Below are 10,726 nucleotides of genomic sequence, written 5' to 3'. Positions count from 1 at the left end.
CTTGTTTGATTCTTTCTCTTTAGCTCTTTTTAGTAGCATGACACTAGTATGGATCTGATTAATTGACATATTATGCCATTAGTATGAATACACATTTTCAATCCCATGGTTACTAGTGTGAATCTTACAAGTTTTTACTCTGCAGCCATTGGCACCTGTGTAATTGGGACAAGCTGAACATTACGGATGTATGACACCAGTATGTGCGTGACATGCCGGACTTTGCAGCCACATGGCTTTAGTTTTGATCTCACAGGTTGGACTTATTGGCCACATGGCACTCGTTTTGATCTGATAAGCTGTGCTATGTAGTCATGAGTCTGTATCTGGGGACATAATCGTAGTCCTCATGTAGTGTGCGACTGAAGTGGAGGCAGTAACAGAGAAAGTGGGGGAACTTGGAGGGCACTGAGGCAGGCAGACAGCTGAGCGAGCAGCCAGTTGAAGTCAGAAGTGGGCGGCAGTGGGAGATGAAAGCGATTTGGGTTTGAATGGGAGATGAAGGGAGGCAGAAGAGAGGAAGTCGAGGAGATGACAGAGGATGGAGGAGGACGGGGAGGGAGGGGGAAAGGGTGGGTGGGCGGTGGGCTCTCAGATGCAGGACGGGACCATCTGGACGAGATCGGCGCCAGGTCTCCCACAGTAAACACTAGGTCTCCAAAAGACTCCATCAGAGTTTTCTGAGCAGAGCGTCAGCAAACTGGATACACAATTTTGTGGTGGCCACCACTGCACCCTCGTGTTGCGTAACCTTGGTGCCACGTGGGCTACGTTAGCATCGTCTGTGGTGAATTATATTATATGTATTAATAGTGAAAACCTAACCACAGTAATGTTGGCATTTTGCCTCCTTGCATACATTTATTTTTAAGGAATTTAACAAACTACTGATGACCACATAGCTTTACATAGAGCCTGATTTGAACTTATCAGATAGAGTCATGCGACTGTTGGATTTATATAAGTACCGTGCGACTAAACGTCCTTCGAGTCACACTTTTGCAACGTCCATCTTGACACATTCATATGATAGCTATGTGTCTAAAAAGGTTCATTTAGAATGTGGCCATGCGGCTAGTAAGTCTAACTGGTCATATTTATACTAGTGTAAAGTGGCTGCAAAGTCCAAATTGTCCCGTTCATATCAGTCAGTGCCATGTGGCTGAAAATCTATATTTATACTGGCCCAACATGTCATGTTCATTCAGACTGGTTCATGTGACTGGAACGTCCAATTTGCCAATTGTGTCATGTGGCTGGCTGTAAAGTTCAATTTTTTTAAAGACCAACTTTTCACCAAAAGTCATACTATTGCCATGGAACAGCAAAAGTCCAGAAAAAGTCCATTTGTCAGATTTATACTCTGTAGCTCTATTTGCATCTGCATAGTTCAACCTGGAATATTCATAATCCAGCCATGTGGCTGGATAGTACAGTTTTTCAAATACATACTAAGCCAATGTGGCTTGACAGTCGATTTTTTTCTAATCAGAACTAGACCCATTTGTCTTAAAAGTCCAGCTTGTCAGAGCCATACAAATCCCAACTTATTACCAACACCTGCCATGCAGCTTCAGCAAACATCATAAATTCATAGCATTGTCATGCGGCTGGGAAATATAGTTTTTGAAATTCATACTATTGCAATGTGGCTGTAATGTCCAGCTTGTGAGTTTTATATAAAGACCAACGTCTCAGCAGAAGTCCAATTACCGCCATGCGGCTGCAAAGCCAAACTTGTCCGATTTAAACTAAAGCCATGCTGCTGTACTTTTTGATGTCTATCTTTACTTGTGCATAAAAACCAACCAAGTGTTCTCATCAACACAACTGATATTTACAGGCGAGGGGGTGTACCCCCAGGAGTAGCTGCCATGTCTCCCACCGCCCATTTCCGCCAGCTCATCCTCAAATCCACGTCCCGACGAGACACGCCTCCGCAAAACACATGCACTCAAACACACATATGCATACACACGCACACTCGCATGCACACACCGTTGGAAGCAGTTGAAAGAAAAAAAACGGAATAATTTCAAGTCACGTTCCTCCCGCCGGCTTCATTAGGATTGTTTTAAACAGCTTTTCAAACATTAATGGCCGCCCGCATGGTGAACCAGGCATTAACATGGCTGCCGGCTCCTCACCTCTGCGATGAGACAAAGAGGCCGCTTGACCTCTGCCGCCCCCTGTGTTACCGCCGGCAAACAGCAGGGGAATGTCCAACGAGGAGCATTAGAAAGAAAACAGAGGTGAGCAGAATACCAATCAGGCACTTAAAATATGGCAGTAATGATGATGATGATGAGGAGGAACATGCTGAGGGCAGGTGGAAAGTCACAGGACGTAACATTAGGTACACCTTCGCTATCCAATCACACTTGCGGGACATATTAGATACACCACTGAAATCCAGTGATTCACACACAGACACACAGGGACACACATATACACGGAGCAAGTGATATAGTGTAGTTGCACAAGTGTGCACACCCTCATAAATGGGATGTGGCTGTGTTCCAAATTAACAAATCACATTCAAACTCAAATCCCAGAACCTCAGTACAGTACTGTGAGGCAGACATTCGAACCACTAGTGCACTGTGCTGGTGCGTTGATATCAATCAATATTGACTACAACACTAATTGGCATCATGTGACTCGCGAGGACGCTTTTCCCCAAAAAGTTTGTTGTGAGTCACGGCTGTGGAAACAGGAAGTGGAGCCCGCAGGGAGCTTTTAACACTTCACAGGAAGGAAATAAAACACAATCTCTCTCTCTCTCTCTCTCTCTCTCTCTCTCTCTCTCTCTCTCTCTCTCTCTCTCTCTCTCTCTCTCTCTCTCTCTCTCTCTCACTTTCTCTCTCGTTCTGAGTGTGGAAGAAGTGAGGAATTGGCGGGATAAAAGCAGGCCCAATTATCAGGCTTTCATGGAGCGCCAATTATCCCACATAGTGGCACACAACAACATGCTATGCAAGTGTCAAAAACGTTATCTATTATATGGTACTAGTTACTGTCTATAACTATTTGGTTCTGACCTTGTTAAATTATTAGTTTCATGTTTTATTGCAGGGGTCTCCAAGTTGAGTCCTCGAGAGCCCCTATCCAACCTGTTTTCCATGTCTCTGTCCTTCAACACAGCTGAATCTAATGATCAGCTAATCAGCAAGCTTTGCAGAAGCCTGATAACGATCCCGATCACGAATCAGGTGTGTTAGAGGAGAGAAACATGGAAAACAGGCTGGATAGGGGCTCTCGAGGACCCAACTTGGAGACCCCTGTTTTATTGCAAGTCATCAAACTTTGCCACCATGTGCCATCCACATTCTTATTGAGGTTGGTTTTTGAGAATATTGTGGGTTGTTGATTCATGATGGACATGCCAATTTTCATGCTGCCAATTGAAAGTGGTTTCTTGTTCTGGGGTTTAATTTTCTAAGAAATCTGAAGAGCTGTGTTATTCATCAAGTCCTGTGTTTTATGAGTCATCACACTTCATAAATTTGGTAGCAATCGGACAAATTCTTTAGGATGGTTCATCTTTTGAAGAACCCTTTGAAATAAGCAAAATGACTCTAAAATGGCAGACTTCCTGTGTCTTTTCAGATTTGGCTTCTCAAAACGTCTTTGTCGCACTACTCACGTTAGACAGGCCAACCAAATTGCTTATCTGTCTAGTATACATTGCTAATATTAGGTAGCAATCAGATCTGTAAGACAGGGTTTTTTGGGGGGTCATGGGGCGTGTTATAATGTTGATGTTGTCAGTTGCTTATTATGCCCCTTATGATGATAATATATCATGTCCCAAAAGTGCAATATTTTGAAATTTGGTGGCAACTGGACAAAATCTGTGGATGATTCCAACTTTGAAGGACCACCGAAGATTGACAAAATTACCGGTACCCTAAAATGGCTGCTTCCAAACAAAATTGTGGACTTTCCTTTATCTTTGTGAGCATGACTTCGTGAGACTTTTTGGTGGTCCTCCTCATGATAGACATGATTACCAATTCTCATGTTGTCAAGTGAATTGGGGCTTGGTTTTCAAAGAAAACTGAAAAGAGCCTGTCCGTCTGTCTCATATACGTGGTTCAAATTTGATAGCAACTGGGTAAAATCTGAAGGATTGGTTCCCTTTGCAGAAATTTCAGTCTTCACAAGTTTTGTGTGTGTGCATGTGTGTCTTTTAATGAGATGGGGTTGGAGAAAAAACCTACTCTCCTCACATGGGCAGACCTCTGAGCTTTCTGGATTTGCTCCATCAAGTTGCAGTGACAGCGCTATTCTGCATACATGTGACTCATTGTCCACTGCAACTATTGGACCACACTATTCAAAAATGTCTCGTGCTTCATTTTCTACTGAAGGAGCACAAGACCATTCCTGCAAGCAAAGCCTGCATAATATGCACTTTTACAATTACAATAAAGTAAACTATACATCGTTTTATTGTGGCTGTTGAACGACTTCACACTATTTGTAGTCAACAATAAAGTAGATAATGTCAATTCATTGATGACATCATCAGTCACCAGTGATGGAACACTGTGATTTGCTATAGGAATGTTATAGAAGTATAACCAGGCAATAGCCAGACTGATATTTTGATTCAACCAAGGGAGTTTGTCACATTATAAATCTGGTGCTTCACCAGGCAGACCCGTTCGGGAAAGGCGGGACATTCTTGACAATACTTCGAGCTGATTGGACGATGCAGCATCTTGTGCAGGATTATTTGACCAATCATGGCCACGGATGAACTCAGAAATACCATGAGAATTCATCTTGCAGAGCAAGGTTAAAATAGAAGTAGCCATTTGAAAATGTGAACATTAGCAGATATTTATAGATTTCCTAATTATTTTGAGAAATCAAATCAATCAAAGTTGGTCAAAGCTTCAAAAGGTTTGGTGGCCTCTGCACTAGACATTACAACACAATACACTGCGGTGTACCGTATTTTCCGCACCATAAGGCGCACCTAAAAGCCTTCAATTTTTTGAAAAGCTGACCATGCGCCTTATAATCCAGTGCGCCTAATATATGGATCAATATTGAGCCGCAACATGTCTCGCTGTTAAGACGCTATCGATGACCCCGCCATCTTGGATCGCTAGCTAATACTAAAACTTTACCTCAGAGAAAATAATAAAACGGCTGTTTATTCATTTTGGGAGTGAATGGAGTTGTCAGAAAGCTGGTTTGTAATCTATTAATAATAAAGTTTGACTGACCTATCTGACTTTTTTGTTGACATTCCCTTTAGCGCAGCACCATCTAATGGATGCATAACGTAACCCCAGCCTCTACTATAGCGCCATATATATGGAAAACGTTTTAAAATATGTCATTCATTGAAGGTGCGCCTTATAATGCGGTGCGCCTTATAGTGCGGAAAGTACGGTACTTAAAAACCACAATACATGATGGCACAGTATATTCATGTAAAGGTGAGTCACATCGTGTAAAAAATAAAATAAGAACCTAACCAGTGTTAAACCATAAAAAAGTGATTCAATATTCCTGTTGGTTTCACACACTTACACACACATATACACGCACATGCACACGCAGTAGGATCCCGACGTGGAAATCTGCAGTGTGAGCAGCATCGAAATCTCCCGCTCGGCTGCGAGCTCACAGGCGGCCAAAGAGGAAGGATTGACGGCGGAGTGCGGTGCAAATGTGCTTACTCCGGGAGGTCCTCCGTGTAATCCCCTCGCTGGCAGGGTGACAAGCAAACGCCACGCACACACCTACACATTCGCGTGCGCGCTTTGTTCATTGTTAGTGGTTCATTCACTGACACTGCAGGGAATCGCAAAAATAAACCATTTTCCAACAAAGGATCTCAGAAGAAGCCGGGGAGGTTTTAAAAGTCATAACGCGCCGCTGCCCCCAGTGGCTTGTTCAATAAAATGCTGGTGCTGGCTAAATAAACCAAATATCTACTCTTTGATTCATTTTGCAGTTTTTCTCAGTCACTTTAGTGCATTTCTCAGAGCAGAATTGAAACTTGCAATTTTTTCCCAGTCTCTAGTAACAGAGGGGTGTTCCCTCCACAACTGTGGCACATCCTAATCAAGGAATTTTAAAAAGGCATGGACACGTGCTGCTGCTGTCGGTGTTCAATGTGTTCTCTGTATTCCTATTTGCAATCTCCTAGCCTATAGTCAGAGGTGGGTAGAGTAGCCAAACATTGTACTCAAGTTAGAGTAGCGTTACTCAAGTAGAAGTAAAAAGTAGTCATGAAAAAAGTAAAAGGAAAAAAGTATTCGCTGAAATGAATACTCAAGTACTGAGTAACTGCTTGAACATTGTCTGATTTATTTTTTAAAAACAATATAAGCAGACAGACAAAAACATTCATTTTGTTGGGGTGAACCCTCTGTTGACACAAAAAAATATCAGGCTATGAGTTTACAGGCGAGTAATCAATTGAAATCACACATTCAGTTCAATTTGCAAAGGTAAATTAAGTTAACTATATTAGAGTAGGATTTCTGATGATTAATGTATTAAATCTGAGTGTACACCTGAAAATATTGTGGTCACTACATTTCTGTAAATACCCATCCAGCATAACAATTAGAAACTTTGACTTTTTAGCCTAAATCTTTTTTGTCTACATATGCTATCATTGCTACATTGAATAAGACGTTGATATGTTTTCTTACCAGGTTCTGGCATTACATGGAGTCAAGTGTTTATCTGTTACCAAAACTATTTTTACCGTGAATAATTTGACACTTAGTGGCTACCGCCAATTCAGGCCTCCATATAACATGTGGTGATCTGTTTCATTTATGGCAACAGTAAACAAAGTGTTTGCAAAAGAGTCTATGTGAAAAGGTCCTTTTCAACACTTAAGACAAATACCTCCCTAAATACAGCAAAAAGGGAATTTAGGTCAAACTTACCGCGACATGTTAACTCGGGTTCGATGTGGAATTTTTATATGCCAAAATGTCCGTTTATTTCGGCAAACACATAAGACACCGCATTATAAAGCTGTTATTTCGCACGGCTTGTAATGTAAACATGCTAATTATTTGAGGCCATGGGTGTTCGGCTTCGTCCTCTCCCGCTGCTATGTTCCAAATGGCGATAGCGTCTCCGCTGCCTGTGGTCACGTGACTGCATCGTTATGTCTGATTGGTAGAATGTCAAGGGGAGGAGTCGTCATGTGATTATTGTTGCTACGTCTGATTGGTGAAATGCAGTCATGTGGCAGAACCGCTGTTGGCGTCTCTGGTAAAGATAATGAACGAAAAAAGAAGAGGAAAAAAAAAAGTAACGACTTTAGTGTGGCCAAATATAGCGGATTAAGAGTAGCGATCCTTTTTCATACATCTACTCAAGTAAAAGTAAAAAGTATTGTGTGGTAAAACTACTCTTAGAAGTACTTTTTTTTTTTTTTTTTAAGTTACTCAAGTACATGTAACGGAGTAAATGTAACTCGTTACTACCCACCTCTGCCTATAGTCTTGTTTTGTCATACCTGTAAGTACAGTATTGTCGCGTCGCTTTCCGTTTTCATAGTCTTTGGTGTAAGTATTAGTGTTATCTCGTGTATTCATACTTGCCGTTTGCAGTGCTTTTCTTTTTTTTTTCAGCGCTTTTTGTTGTTCACCTACTTTGAACTGTAATAAATCCCTGTCAAAATCCTTTCAGTTGCCGATGATTTTGGGATCCACCTCTCCAGTTCGCACTGGACTCTGACACCTATACTTTATGGGTAGATCCATGACAAAAAAAAAAATCCCTTTCATAACACATCTCCTTACATTACCTTTGGGACAATTAAAATCTCTCATATGATTGTGATGTATCATTAACATTACATAAGGACGCATCTGACGAGGAAGGTGATATCTTGCATTCGCTCATGTAAGAAGTAGGAGGGGGAAATAAACTGAGCTAGTCTCGAACCAGGGACTTTCTGCTTAAAGAGCAAGCACACTAACCAGTATACTATTGATTCAGTTAGGTTCAATAGTGCAAAGGTTTTACTTGTAGTTTACATAAGTGACAGCCATAATTGTCATTGCATTTTGGCATTGCATATGTAAAGGATAATTGATTGCTTTGAATTAATTTGGTCAGAATGCTTACTGATGAAGGCTACTTTTGTCCCTATCCCATGGAGGTAGGTCTCAGAGAAAGTGGGTGTCTGTTGAGTCCGCAGAGGCGGTGTGAGGGTGGGTCCGCACCTTATGATGTCAAAGACTGCAAACAGCTCATTTTCTCAGGTGGGGGGGAATGCTTGGAGACAGAATGACCTAGAAATTCTCATAGAGGGGCGAATGGAGGAGGAATTAGCATTTTAACATGGCTAAAAGATCCAAAAAGTTGATTTTCATGTTGCTGTCCCTTTAAGGATGTGTTGGAGGTGAGAAAGGACATGGAGCCACTTGGTGAGATCTTGAAATAAATGCCTGATGGAAACGTGTGCAGACACGTTCAGGGATTGAATGATAACAGTAAATGATAAAAGTCATTGAGGCACTTCTTCAACGACTATCAACATGAATGTACAAATTATGCTTGATGATTGATGCGTCTCAAAGAATTCTGAGGACAGACCTCAATAAGCCATGGCTTCAAACCATCAGCCCTTCTTTCGGATGTTATTGATGTTGATGTGATCAGGGAAATCCGTTGTAATAATATTTATGAAAGTAAAAAAAAAAAAAAAAAATCCAAGGAGGAATAAATACAGTACAAGAATAAAGACCCATTTCTATTTTGAGAAAAACAATTGTATTTTTTCAGGGGGTTGGGGAGAATATAGTGAGATACTAGTTAATTTGTCATGTGACCATACTAATAGCAATCACATACGTAAAAAAAATATATACTTTTTTTCCCTCTTTAAAAATTTGAACTTGAAAATCACAATATTATGACTATCAATTATTAATCTCATAAAGTAATCCATCCATCTTCTGCCACTTATCCGAGGTCGGGTCGCAGGGGCAGCATCTTTTGGAGGGAAGCCCAGACTTCCCTCTCCCCAGCCACTTCAACCAGCTCCACTGGCGGGATCCCAAGCTGTTCCCAGGCCAGCCGAGAGACATAGTCTCTCCAGTGTGTCCTGGGTCATCCCCGGGGCCTCCCGCCCGTGGGACATGCCTGGAACACCTCTCTCATAAAGTAAGATTCGGCAAAATGTGTAACTTTTTTTTTCTTGGAAAAACAGCACTCAAGTCTCATAACACTGCAACTTTTTTCCCTCTAAAAAATGTGAAACTGTGATCCTGTCTTAATTACTCAAAAAACGGGCTGCTTCTTCATTCAGAATTTCGAGGTCACTTGGTTGTTAGGAAAAAAAAATACCGAGTTAAGGATCCCTGGAGCCAAAAAGTTTGAGAAGCCCTGCTTTAAAACATCTTTAAAAAGGCGTTTGAAAGGCAGAGATGGAGACACGAGCTGCGCCAACGTGAGGTTGACTGCAACTCGACGGGCCAAGAGAAGACTTGCCAAAATGAGGAGCCTTCGCCAGGCTAACGGGAGACTCAGGTGGGACTTTGACAGCAAGACGGAGGACGCGTCATTTACTCAGCACTCATCTGTCACATTGACGAGTGTGTGTGCATACGTGTGCGTGCGTGTGCATGCGTGTGCGTGTGTGCACGAATGTGATTGTGTGTGCATGCCTCTGCAAATGTCTATAGTGTACATATGCGTGTTTATGTGTGCCTTTGTGTTTGCTACATCGTGGGGCCTATACACTCGTGTTTTTCCAGATTTAGCTACCATTGTGGGGACCGACTTGAAATTGTGGGGACATTTTGGTGGTTCCCACAAGTTCAGACCTCTTTTTGAGGGTCAAGACTTGGTTTTAGAGTTTAGGTTTGAATTGGGTTATGGTTGAGGTTAGGGTAAGGAATGGGGGTAGGCAATCATTTTTGATGTTTGAGGTTAGGGAAAGGCATAATGTCAATGAGAAGTCCCCACGATGATATAAAGACAAATGTGTGTGTGTATAATGTGTATGCATGAACAGGTATGCAAATATACTGTAAATGCTGCGTGCATTTGTGTGCATATGCGTGATCAGGAAGCGACGCTGCCGGCAGAGAATCAAGCTCAGGATCGGAAACGCCAGCGCTCACTCTGGCAGCGAGTCGGGCCAAGATAGCAGGAGTGCAACCACGCCGTCAGAATACCAAACAAGAGCTTGACATGAGGGAGGTGTGGGATGCGGGGGGTCCTATTTGTTTGGGGGTGTTAGGTGCAAAAAGACAATGGAATCTAAAAGTAACTTTAGGAAGCTTTCATTGTGGCGTGTTTTTCACAGTTTCTCGCTACATTTTGTTCACCCTATAAAGTCTGAACCATGAAATATATGAGTGAAATTCAGATTCTTTTGTAAATAGAGTATTTATTGGTTCTTTTGAACAAACAATTTTGTTTTGTTTTTTTCCAAAATCAACTTCCACACAATGCTTTTTAACCGTATAACGCCAAACGTATCATATTAAATACAAGACATTTTGAGCCCTCTATTTCATGAGTATATATATTTTTTCCCATTAAAACCCTGACATATATGATCTGACACATGCATTCCACGGATAATCCTTTGGAGAGCAGTATCACCCAGCTGAAGGTTTTTCCAGCAACCTTGCAAGCTCGCCCCAATTGAGAAAGGATATTATACTTATAAATATTGGAAAATGTTGTTTCTGATTTTTGGAAATACTAATATGTTTGA

This window comes from Festucalex cinctus, chromosome 1 (genome assembly GCF_051991245.1).
Source record: "Festucalex cinctus isolate MCC-2025b chromosome 1, RoL_Fcin_1.0, whole genome shotgun sequence".
In the NCBI taxonomy this organism is placed as follows: Eukaryota; Metazoa; Chordata; class Actinopteri; order Syngnathiformes; family Syngnathidae; genus Festucalex; species Festucalex cinctus.
The sequence above is the reverse complement of the archived record's forward strand: the minus strand, read 5'-3'. Positions refer to the sequence as shown.